Raw genomic sequence first — 11,458 nt, 5'->3', positions numbered from 1 at the left:
TTATTAAGCATTTACCACGTTCCAAGCACTGTGCTAAGCACTATGGATACAAAGAAAAGAAAAAAAATGGGTCTCTGATCTCCAGGAGTTCACACTGTAACAGAGAAATGACTTCAAACATACAAGCTATAGACAAATGTTTAAGTGGGAGGTAATCCCAGAGGGAAGAAACCGGGGGCAGGTGGTAGGGGATGGGGAGAGGCCCACAGCACAACCTCCATTTTCACCCTTTTTACATTGAGATAAGATGGTGGATTTTGCAGAGGGTAAAGGAGAGGAGAGTTTGGGTACCTGTGTGCTGAGAGGTTCTCTTACACTTGAAGAAGTGTAAATAAAGTCAGAGCCTGAACGACCAAGGAGGGGTTCTAGAATAGAACATTCATGTCAAGGATCACCATTAGGTCAACTCTTCTTTAGAACCTGATCCCTTGCCTTAAGTTCCTTTCATCGGTAGCTGATATTATCATTAACGTCCCTATCATTCCTTATTCTTCCTTCTCCTTTATTCCCTATGTCCAATTGGTACTAAATAATTTCAATCTTACCTCCCCAATGATTTTCTAATTCAGAACATTGCATGAGTCCAGGTCCTCAAAACCTCTGTCTTGGACTGCAAGTAGAACCTCCCTACTGGTCTCTCTGCCTGCATTCTATTCCCATCATGCATGCATTGCTAGGGAAATCTTCCTAAGGAATAGATCTGACCAAATCATTCTACTACTTAAAAACTTATAACTCCGTCTATAGGTTAAAGTTTAAACTCCTTGGTTTAGCATTCAAAATCCTTTATAATCTGGGCTGTATCTCTCTTTCCAGACTTATATTGTCTCTCTTGAGTAAATAGAGTGCCTAGCCTAGAGTCAGGAAGACATCTTCCTGAGTTCAAATCCAGACTCAGATACTTACTAGCTGTGGGACCCTGGACAAGTCACTTAATCCTGTTTGCCTCAGTTTCCTCATCTGTAAAATGAGCTGGAGAAGGAAATAGCAAACCATTCCAGTGTCTTTGCCAAGAAAACCCCAAATAGGGTCACAGAATCAGACATGACTGTAAATGACTGAAGAAGAAAGAAGTCATCCTATTGTCTATTTCTCATTGTCATGCCAAGCTCATTCCTGTAAAGCCACACCTCCATTCCTCTCTGCCCAGCTAAATTGTATCCATCCTTTAAAGTCCATCAGATCTTTGCTTTTCCAAGAACCCTTCCCTTCCCACTCTGGATCAGCATGAACTCTCCCTTCTCAGAGTGCCTGGCACATAGAAGACACTTAGTGAAGATTGACTTGGCTTTTTGACTATAGGAATTGCAGTTCTGCTCATTTGAAATAAAATCTATTTGAGTTATTATTATGTCACTCTGGGCCCAAGGTGATGATGATGATTCAGAGACAAAGAGGATGACAGAGAAGTTCTAATGATTGTCCTTGCCATCTGACTAAGATTGTGTAACTACCATAAAGTGATGGGGATGGCTAGGCTCCCAGCTAGTGTTGGCTATGGCTAGGGACTCAAGTGGCCAACCAAGACTTCTGGAGACCAGTGGTGCAAAAACAATACAGATCAATTTCAAGTCCCAAGTCTGGCAGGTAGTGTTCCTGCTAGACTGATGAGCTAGATGGGAAAAACTGATTTCCTCTCCTTTAATTACCTCTGGTATAGTCTGTGAGCCAGAGCTGGGGTCTAGGATGCACATTTCTTGCCTTTTCCATGATCTAAAGGTGCATGAGTTTCAAGAATTTCCAGCCACACTTGAAGTACTAGGAGGGTAAGTAAGGAAGTTTTAACAGATACCTGAAGATACATAGCTCTATAAAGGAGCGCTTAATGTTTTCTTTCCATTTTCTCTTATTGATCACAGTATATTCAGTGTCTGAGTCCTATGAATATAGGGGTTAGTGAACAGAGAGAGGAGAACCTAGATATGAGATGGAAGCTCTAGAACTATGGATTTCATATTGTCATACTTTGAGTAATATTATCCCTTAAATAACTCTGGTCCCACATAGTGAGTATCTGAACTGTTCATCCCTTCACTTGAATGGGCTTGACAGTGGGAGGGTGTGGGGTGATGATCTAGTTTTCTGCAGAATGATTATCCTCTGGTGGGAATGCTTCAGCCTTTAAAAAGGATATGCACATATGCACCATAGCAAAAACCAAGGTGGCTACTAGGCTAGTGGCTCAGAGAGAACACCACCTGAAGGGCAATTTAGATATTGGACTTCTTCCCTCACTGGATAATTACTACAGTGACATGCTGTCATCCTATAGATTTATGAAAGACGACACTTGTGCTGATCTGCTGCAGCTGTCACAAGACATCCACATGTAAATGTGACAAAATGCTACACGTGTTTGGCTCATCTGTACTATTTTGATGTTTTTAAAGCAGATCTATCTGCCTTCTGTGTTATAGGTATCACATAGGATTGGACCCGTAGTTTCTTGGACTCAAGAAATACTAAAATTGAATTACTTTAGTGATTAGTTGGATTGGATACCCAACACATAAGGAAATGTATCCCACTGGCTTGAATATGAGCCCTATGGACACAAATGAGACAGGAGAAGGAAAATATGCATGAAAGGCAGTATAGTTTAGTGGAAAATACATTGGACTGATATTCAAGAGACCTGGATTCTAAAACTTTCATGCTGAAAAACCAAATGGAGTAACATACAACAAAAAAATACATTGAGACAGGAGAATCTCCCACACCAAGTTTATGACTCCTTTGAAAGAGCCGCATTCATCCAATACCTTCTCTCCCCCCTCCCTTTCCACCCTTTCATGAGATATGTCAGTATCCAGAAATGCCCTCTGACACAAAAGCTCCAATTTTCTCACATAGTTACAATCAATACAACACATATACTTACACCCTTATGTACCTCACCTGACAACCCAAACCCATAAAAACTCAGAATTGGAAAGTATTTCAGAGAATGGCTTGTCCAGTCCCATCATTTTACAGTTGACTATATTTAGTCCCCAGAGGTGCTAAATGAATTGTCAGGACATGCAGCAAATGACATAGCTAGGATTTGAAGCCAGAACCTCTGATTCTAAATTCAACACTCTTTCCACCATGCTGCCGTGCCTGAAACCGTAATCCTGTCAACATTCTCTCTGAACTGGTTGTCTAGTCTCTGCTAAATGACCTGTACTGTAGGAAAATTCACTGTCTCCTGAGGCAGCCCATTTCACTTTTTGTAATTCTAATTGTTAAGATTTTTCCCCTTATTTTGAGCCAAAATCTGCCTCTACAACTTTCACTTCTTGCTCCTAGTTCTGCTCTCTGAGGCTAGGTAGAAGAGGTGTAAGGCCCTCTTCCACATAATAAACCTTCAAATATTTGAAGATGGTTATCATGATACTCCAAGTTTTCTCTTCTGCAAGTGAAATACTTCCAGTTCCTACAACCAGTGCTTGCATATCATGGTTTCAATCTTTCTCACCATTCTTGGAGCCATTTAGATGTCCTGGTGCTCCAATTTATCGACATCCTTCCTAAAATATCTTGCTTAGAAACAAGCATAATACTCCAGATGTAATCTGACCAAAGTAGAACACAGTAGGACTATAACCTCTCTTATTTTGGAGGTCATACTTCTCCTAGTACAATATGAAATGACATTAATTTTAGGGGGCTTCCATGTCATCCTATTGACTCATATTGATCCTCCAGACCTATAAAATTCCAAAGGCCTTTCCCCATGAAATTCTATCAAGCCATGTTTTCCTTATCATCCTGTACTTGTCCAAGTGGTTTCTTTAACCCAAGTATAGGATTTTATATTTATCCTTATTTAATTTCTTCTTATTAGATTTGGCCCTTCATTCTAGTCTGGTGAGATCTTTTTAGGTTTCATTTCTGTCATCAAATATGTTATCTATTCTTTCCTGGCACTTCGTCATCTATAAATTTGGTAAGGAGGTCATCTGTTTTCATTAAAATGTTGAATAGAACAGGAAAAAGGACAGATCCATTGAGCATTCAACTAGAAACTTTTTTTTAGATTGACATTGATCCATTAATCACAACTCTATGGATGATTACTAGCCATTGAAGCAATTCTTAATCCACCTAACTATGTTATCACCTAACCTATATCTCCGTTTGTCTGCAAGAATATTAAGAAAGACTTTGTCAAATCCTTCCTTAAAATCTAAATATATATCTACAGCATTCCTGTGGTCTACCAGTCTAGTTACAGTTAAAATATAAACATCTATTCACTAAGCTCTCCTACTAAGATGTTCAATATTGATCCTGTATCTTTAAGAGTTAAATGGTAAGTTGTAGAAAAGGTAGTTTGTGTTGGTAGTTACAGCTGAAAAATGTTCTTCTATGATGTGCTTTTATGAGTCAATGATAAGAGTGTATGCTTTTAACTTTTGGTCTGTAAGGATCAATGGGGAGTTTGTGGAGAAGATAGAAAGAAAGAAGGTAAGGAGAAATTTATTTCTTGTGAGAAATGCCATAACTGTTATATTATGAAAAAAAAAAGTATAATAGAGAATGAAGAGACTGTTTTCCTGTGATGCATTGAAAGAACGAGGAGAAGATAGAATGGATATAGAGAGGTCTATTTTTCAGATGCTATTTTTGCCTTTATTTTGTAAAGAGGATTTGGTATCTTGAGAGAAATTGAATAGTGTGGGACTCCGTTTTCATAAATGAGGAGAAGTCATTTGCCATTACAGTAAGGGTTTAACGTAACTAGCTGTGATTTTTACACAGTCAAAAATACGTCTTTTTTTATTAATGCTTTCATTTGGTAATAAATTGTATAATCAATAATTTTAATATTTATTTAATCATGGGAGGTTAAAGAATTTAATGTATTGAGAAATGAGTAATTACTATTGAAAAGAGACTTTCCAGGTGATTATATAAATAATATCTAACAAACTGAGATAGGGCTTGAGATAATTAATGAGAAGAAGGTTGCAATTTTATTTATTAGAAAGAAAATATCCAAACAAACTCTTAGATTTCTCTGAGGACTCAAAATAACAAAATTAAATGTGGAAACTAGACAAGTAGAAGGCAAAGAGTTGACCTAGAAGTGATGTTGGCAGATTCTACTATACTTACTACAAAAGGAAATTAGAAATGTCAATAAAAACAACATTAAAAGGCAACAAAATTCAGGTCTAATGTGATGAGCAATGTTGGAACCGTAATATGAAAGTTAAAGCACACATCCTTCCTTTCTGTTAACAATTGGTATACAACAAAAACGGAAAATTACGATCATGCTATTTATTACTGGTTTTCAGGAATAGATTTCAATTAACTGTTTTCAGTAAAAGATTTTGGTGGGGAGTGGCGGGGGGTGGGCAGTGTCTTGGGAAGTCAAAACAAAATATGGTGTCAAAACAAAATATATCCAAACAAATTAATATGCAATTTTTTTATTTTTCAAAAAGGAAATGAGGTTATTCTGGTACAACTTGTTCTTGATGAAGCTATACTGCCTTGTAGTGACCACCGCTTCCTTTTCCAATTGTTCCTCCCTTTAATAATGCGTTCCAGAATTTTTCAAGGAAATAATATCAAGCTTGCCAATCTGTAGATTGAAAGACCCATCTTTTGGAAATTGGAACAGCATTTGTCTACCTTTAATCCAGTGGTATCACTCTTGCTCTTCATATGTTTTCAAAGACTAGTGACGGTAACTCAGCTGAAAGCTGACCCCTTCTTTCAGGCCGCTGGAATGTAGTTCATGTAGGCTGGTGACTTGAGTTCAAAGAGGGCAAGGACTATCAGGTTTAAACCCTTGAGCAGTGCAGTGTTTTGCTATGTATAAATTAAGCAAAGCTTTTTAATTTTAATTAAATTGAATCAACAGAATTGAACTCTTTAATATCATAAATAGTATAGATAAGTGAACATGAACTTGTTCACCAAATCCCTAAAGAAATCCCTAAGAAAAGCTACTCCCTTGAAACTGAAGCAAAAAGTATGTGTAATAAGAGGAAGTATGATTTCCTGCTTTTGCTTTAAAGAAAAAAACAACAATGCCAAACAGTTCATGAAACTTATAAAAAGAAGCACAGATCCCATGATGCTATTTCACATAGCTGTAGGCATAACAGTTCTACCTTATACTCTCTTTGTTAGATTGCCTATGGAATATTATGTACACTTCCACATGCCACTTTTTTTTTTTTTTGCTTTTTGGTGAGGCAATCGGGGTTAAGTGACTTGCCCAGGGTCACACAGCTAGTAAGTGTCAAATGTCTGAGGCTAGATTTGAACTCAGGTCCTCCTGATTCCAGAGCCAATGCCCTATCTACTGTGCTACTTAGCTGCCCCTCATTTGCCACTTTTTAAAAGGATAATTTATAATCTAGAATGTATCCAGAAAAGGATGACTGTGGAAACTGTGGCACCTGAGGAACAGTAAAGAGATTTACTTATTAAACATATATAAGGGGGGCAGCTAGGTGGTGCAGTGGATAGAGCACTGGCCCTGGATTCAGGAGGACCTGAGTTCAAATTTGGTCTCAGACACATAACACTTACTAGCTGTGTGACTCTGGGCAAGTCACTTAACCCCCAATTGCCTCACATACACACAGAAATACATGTATATGTATATATATATATATACATATGGAAAGACTCTAAGGACCCCTGCATTTTGCCATCTTCCAAGGCACAGGACTCTTAGGACTTTCTAGCCTTTCTGGTTAACCTGACAGCTTAACTTTATTTTATATGTTGTCTTTCCCATTTATAGTGTTAGCTGTTTGAGACCAGAGACTATCTAGTTTTTTTCTCTTTATATAGTGCTTGGCACATAGTAAGAGCCTAATAAATGCTTTTTTCATTCATTCATCCATTCACTCATTCAAGACCAAGCAGGCTTTGATCAATAACTCCAAATAACTGAAGCACTGTCTTGTGGGAAAGAAATTATAATCATTTTACATGGCCCTGGAATGCACACCTAAGACCAAATGGCAAGGTAGAATTGTTGGTTAGATGAAGATGATAATCACATTAGGTAGATTAAAAACTGAATGAATGACTGGTTCCAAAAAGTTGTAATCAATAGATCAGTTTCAACCTGGAAGAAGGGGGCAGTTAGGTGGTGCAGTGGATAGAGCACTGGCCCTGGAGTCAGGAGGACCTGAGTTCAAATCCCACCTCAGATCAAACACTTGACACTTACTAGCTGTGTGACCCTGGGCAAGTCACTTAATCCCAATTGTCTAAAAAGACAAAAAACAACCTGGAGGGAGGTTTCTAGCAAAATGCACCAAAAATTTGCTTTTCCCTTTGTCTGTTCAACATTTTTATCAATGACTTGGATGAAAGCAGAGATAGCATGCTTATCAAGCTTATCGAAGACAGGAAACTAGAGGGGAAAGGGATAGCTGATATGCTGGTTCACAGAATCAGGTTAGAAAAAGATCATAATAAGTTTAAATGATGGACCAAATTTAACAAAATGAAAAATAATACAGATGGATGAAGTATCCTACAACAAAAAAATAAATAAACTTCATGAATACATAATGGGAATGTATGGCTAGACAATAATTCACGTGAAAAAGGGAACCATGCTCAATCTGAGTCAAGACTATGACGAAAAAAAATGCGAATTCAATGTAGGGCTATAACCAAAGTTAGAGAAGTAATAGCTTTGCTATATTATACCCCACTTAGGCCACGTCTGGAGTACTATGTTTGGTTCTTAGCAATACATTCTAGGAAAAGCAATGCCAATATGGGGCAGCTAGGTGGTGCAGTGGATAGAACACACTCTGGAGTCAGGAGGACCTAAGTTCAAATCCAGCCTTAGACACTTACTAGCTGTGTGACCTTGGGCAAGTCACTTAACCCTGACTGCCTCCCCTCCCTCCCCAAAAAAAGAAAAGAAAAGCAATGATAAGTTTGTACTAATCTAGAAGGTAATAGGATGATGAAAAGTCTGGAGACCATGCCATATGACAATTGATTAAAGAAACTTGGACTATTTAGCCTGGAAGAGAAAAGACCTCATTGGGACCTTATAGTTGTCTTCAAGTATTCATAAATTCCATCATATAAAAAAAGGATCAAACTTGTTTACCTTGTCCCCAGTGGGCAAAACTTGGAAGCTGCAAATTGGTGCATTTCAGTTTGAAATTAAAAAAGAAGTCCTTAACAAGTAGGGCTATCCAAAAGCAAAATGGGCTATTTCACAAAAGAATGAGATTTCCATTACTGGAGGTTTTTTAAACAGTCCAGATGATTATTTTTCAGGGATGTTTTAGAGTGGTTTCCTATTTAGTTATAGGTTGTAAAAGGATAGCCTTTAAAGTCCTTCCCAGCTTGATATGATTCCATATTTAAGATTTCATTACTTTTAGAAAAACCTGGAAAGACTCATATGAACTGGTGCAACGTGAAATTGGCAGAACCAGGAAATCACTGAACACAGTAACAGCAACACTGTGTGATGATAAGTGATGAATGACTTAGCTCTTCTCATCAGTGCAATGATCCAAGACAATTAAAAAGGACTCATGATGGAAAATGCTATCCACATCCAGATAAAGAACCGATGAACTCTGAAGGCAGATCAAAGCATACTATTTTCACTTACTTCATTTCCTTTGTGGTTCTTTCCTTTTGGTCTATTTCTTCTTTCACAACTTGTGACTAATATGGAAATGTTTTACATGATTACACATATATAACCTATATCAAATTCTTTACCATTTTAGGAAGAGGGGAGGGGAGGAAAGGATGTAGGGAGGAAAAAAAATTGGAACTTAAAATCTTGTAAAAACGAATGCTAAAAATTGTCTTTACATATAATCAGAAAAATACTATTAAAAAAAAAAAAAGATTGTATTGCTATCCCCAACAGACAGTGTGGATAGCCAGGTAGCAACTATGTCACTTTATTGGGTCCATGATTTAACCACAATCTTTCCACAGCTTTTCCTCCTGTGTAATTTTCCCTCCATGCTTTTCCATGCATTCTTTCTAGTTAATCCATTCAACTCACTACAAACTTTCCATTAGTTCTTTTAATATCTACAAGAAACCTGACTATCCATCTGTTATCTATAATTTTTGCTACGTGACTGTACCACCTCCTTTTATGGCCATAGATCTTTGAGCATGTCTTTTCACTCAAGAAACATTTATTGACTGCCTCCTATATGTACATAAAAAAAACAAACACAGAGAGTATACAGGTATGCATAACAGAGAATGTGAAATTTCATAGCCTCTCAAAGTCAAAAGGGACCTCAGTGGGACCTCCAGATCTATCAAAAACCCCTCTACAAAAAGCCTGATAGTTGTCATCCAGCTTTTACCAGATAACCTCCAAGAATAGGGAGCTCGCTGTGTCTTGAGGCAGCCCATTCCATGTTTGGACAGCTCTAGTTAAGAAATTTAACTTACTTAAATGGATCTGTGATCTTATTGATTTGGGAGTTCCCTCCAAAAATGTGGGTTGAAATCTGTATGTGCCTGACCATCCTGTGTAGCTCTTGTCTTCATCATTTCATAACTTTGCCACAGGAGACATACCTAATATGTTGAAAGCCTTTCTTGTCTTCTGGCATTAGGAAGGTACCAACAGAGCATTCAGACTGTTATTCCTTGCCCTCTGCATTTGACTAGACCATCTTCTCTTCATATCATATGTTTCCTAGATGATATCTTTTATTACCATTCCTCTTTGAAGTTATTCATTGGTTGTATGTTACATCTTGCTCATATTTATCACGCACCTCTCCATTAGCCTCTGAATATTTTTTATTTTGTAAATTTTCTTTTTAATAAACATCAACACTAACAGATCATTTCAATATACACAGAAAGACAACAAAAGAGATTTTATATGAGACTATGAAACTCTCTTACGTCCAGTTTCTCTTTTTTCCCCCCTACTACCTATAGCTTAAGGACTTTCTGTATAATTAAAATTTAATAGTAGTTCCAACAGAACCCTGCTCAACTATGTCCCCTTCCAAACTTCCTTCTGTCCTCTTCTGTTTATGTTTTTGTGATTCATCAATGCTTTTTTCTTCCTTTATGATTTTTTAAAATGATTCACCAATGCCCTGTTCTTCCTTCTCATTATCACTACTCCACAATTCTCCCCACCAAAAGAAAAACAAAAGCCCTTCATTGTAACAAATAAGCACAGTCATGCAAAACCAATCTAAACATTGGCTGTGTCGACTCATTCTGTACCTCTAGTTTATCACCTCACTGCCAAGAAGTGAGAAGCATGATTCATCATCAGTCTTTGGGAGTTGTAATTGTTTGTTTCATTGATCATAGTTCTTCAGTCTTTCACAGTTTTTTTTTTAACAATGTTGTTATCACTGTATAAGTTGTTCTTTTCATTTCACTCTGAATCAATTCATACAAGTGCTTCCAGGTTTCTCTGAATCTGTCCTTTTTTCCATTTCCTAAAGTACAAAATATTTAATTACATTTATATGTCATAATTTTCCAGTCATTCCTCAGTTGATGGGCACCCACCTTGTTTCCCATTCTGTGCTAAAACAAAAAGTATTCCTATTAATACTTTTGTACATGTGAGTTGTTTTCTTCTTTCTTTGATCTTTTTGGGATATAAGCCAAGTAGTAGTAGCTCTGGGCCAAACACATGCATAGTTTAGTGACTTTTTGATTAAAGTACCAAATTATTTTTCTAAATGATTGCATCAAAAAATAACTCAGATAAAAGGGCATTAGTGTGCTTGTACTTACCTAACTCCTTTAACAAGTGTCATTTCCATTTTTTGTCATCTTTGTCAATTTGGTGGGTGTGAGATGGAACTTCAGTGTTAATTTAATTTTGCATTAGTAGTTTGGAGCATTTTTTTTCATGTAATTGTTGATGGTTTGGATCTAATCCTTTGAGAATTGCCTATTTGTATCTTTTGAGTATATATCTATTTTAAAATGGCAGTTGTTATTGTATATTTATATTAATTCCTTATATTTCTTGTATATCAAACATTTATCTCAGAAGTTTGCTGGAAATATTTCCCTAAATAACTTTTCCCTACTAATTCTAATTAGAATTAGTTTTAGCATTAGGTTTATTTTTAGTTGAAATTTTTCAATTTTATGTAATCAAAATTGTCTATTTTATCTCCAATGATTCTTTCTATTCCTTGTTTGATGAAGAAATAGTCCCCTACCCATAGTTGTAAAGGGTATCTCCTTATTTGCTCTTCTAATTTGTTTATGACATGACCTTTTATAATTAAACCTCATATCCAGGTGGAACTAATTGTGATACACAATGTGATATGTTGGTCTAAACTTAACTTCTGTCAGACTGCTTTCCAGCTTCTTCAGCAGCTTCTGCTAAATTCTTGTGCTGATAGTTAGAGAACTTATGTTTACTAAAATACTGTGCTAATAGCTTTATTTACTTCTGGGTCTTGTGAACCTAATCTGTTCTACTGATCAACTT

The sequence above is a fragment of the Vombatus ursinus genome, unplaced genomic scaffold (genome assembly GCF_900497805.2).
Source record: "Vombatus ursinus unplaced genomic scaffold, bare-nosed wombat genome assembly UNPS02014807.1, whole genome shotgun sequence".
Taxonomy (NCBI): Eukaryota; Metazoa; Chordata; class Mammalia; order Diprotodontia; family Vombatidae; genus Vombatus; species Vombatus ursinus.
Note: the sequence above shows the minus strand (reverse complement) of the source record.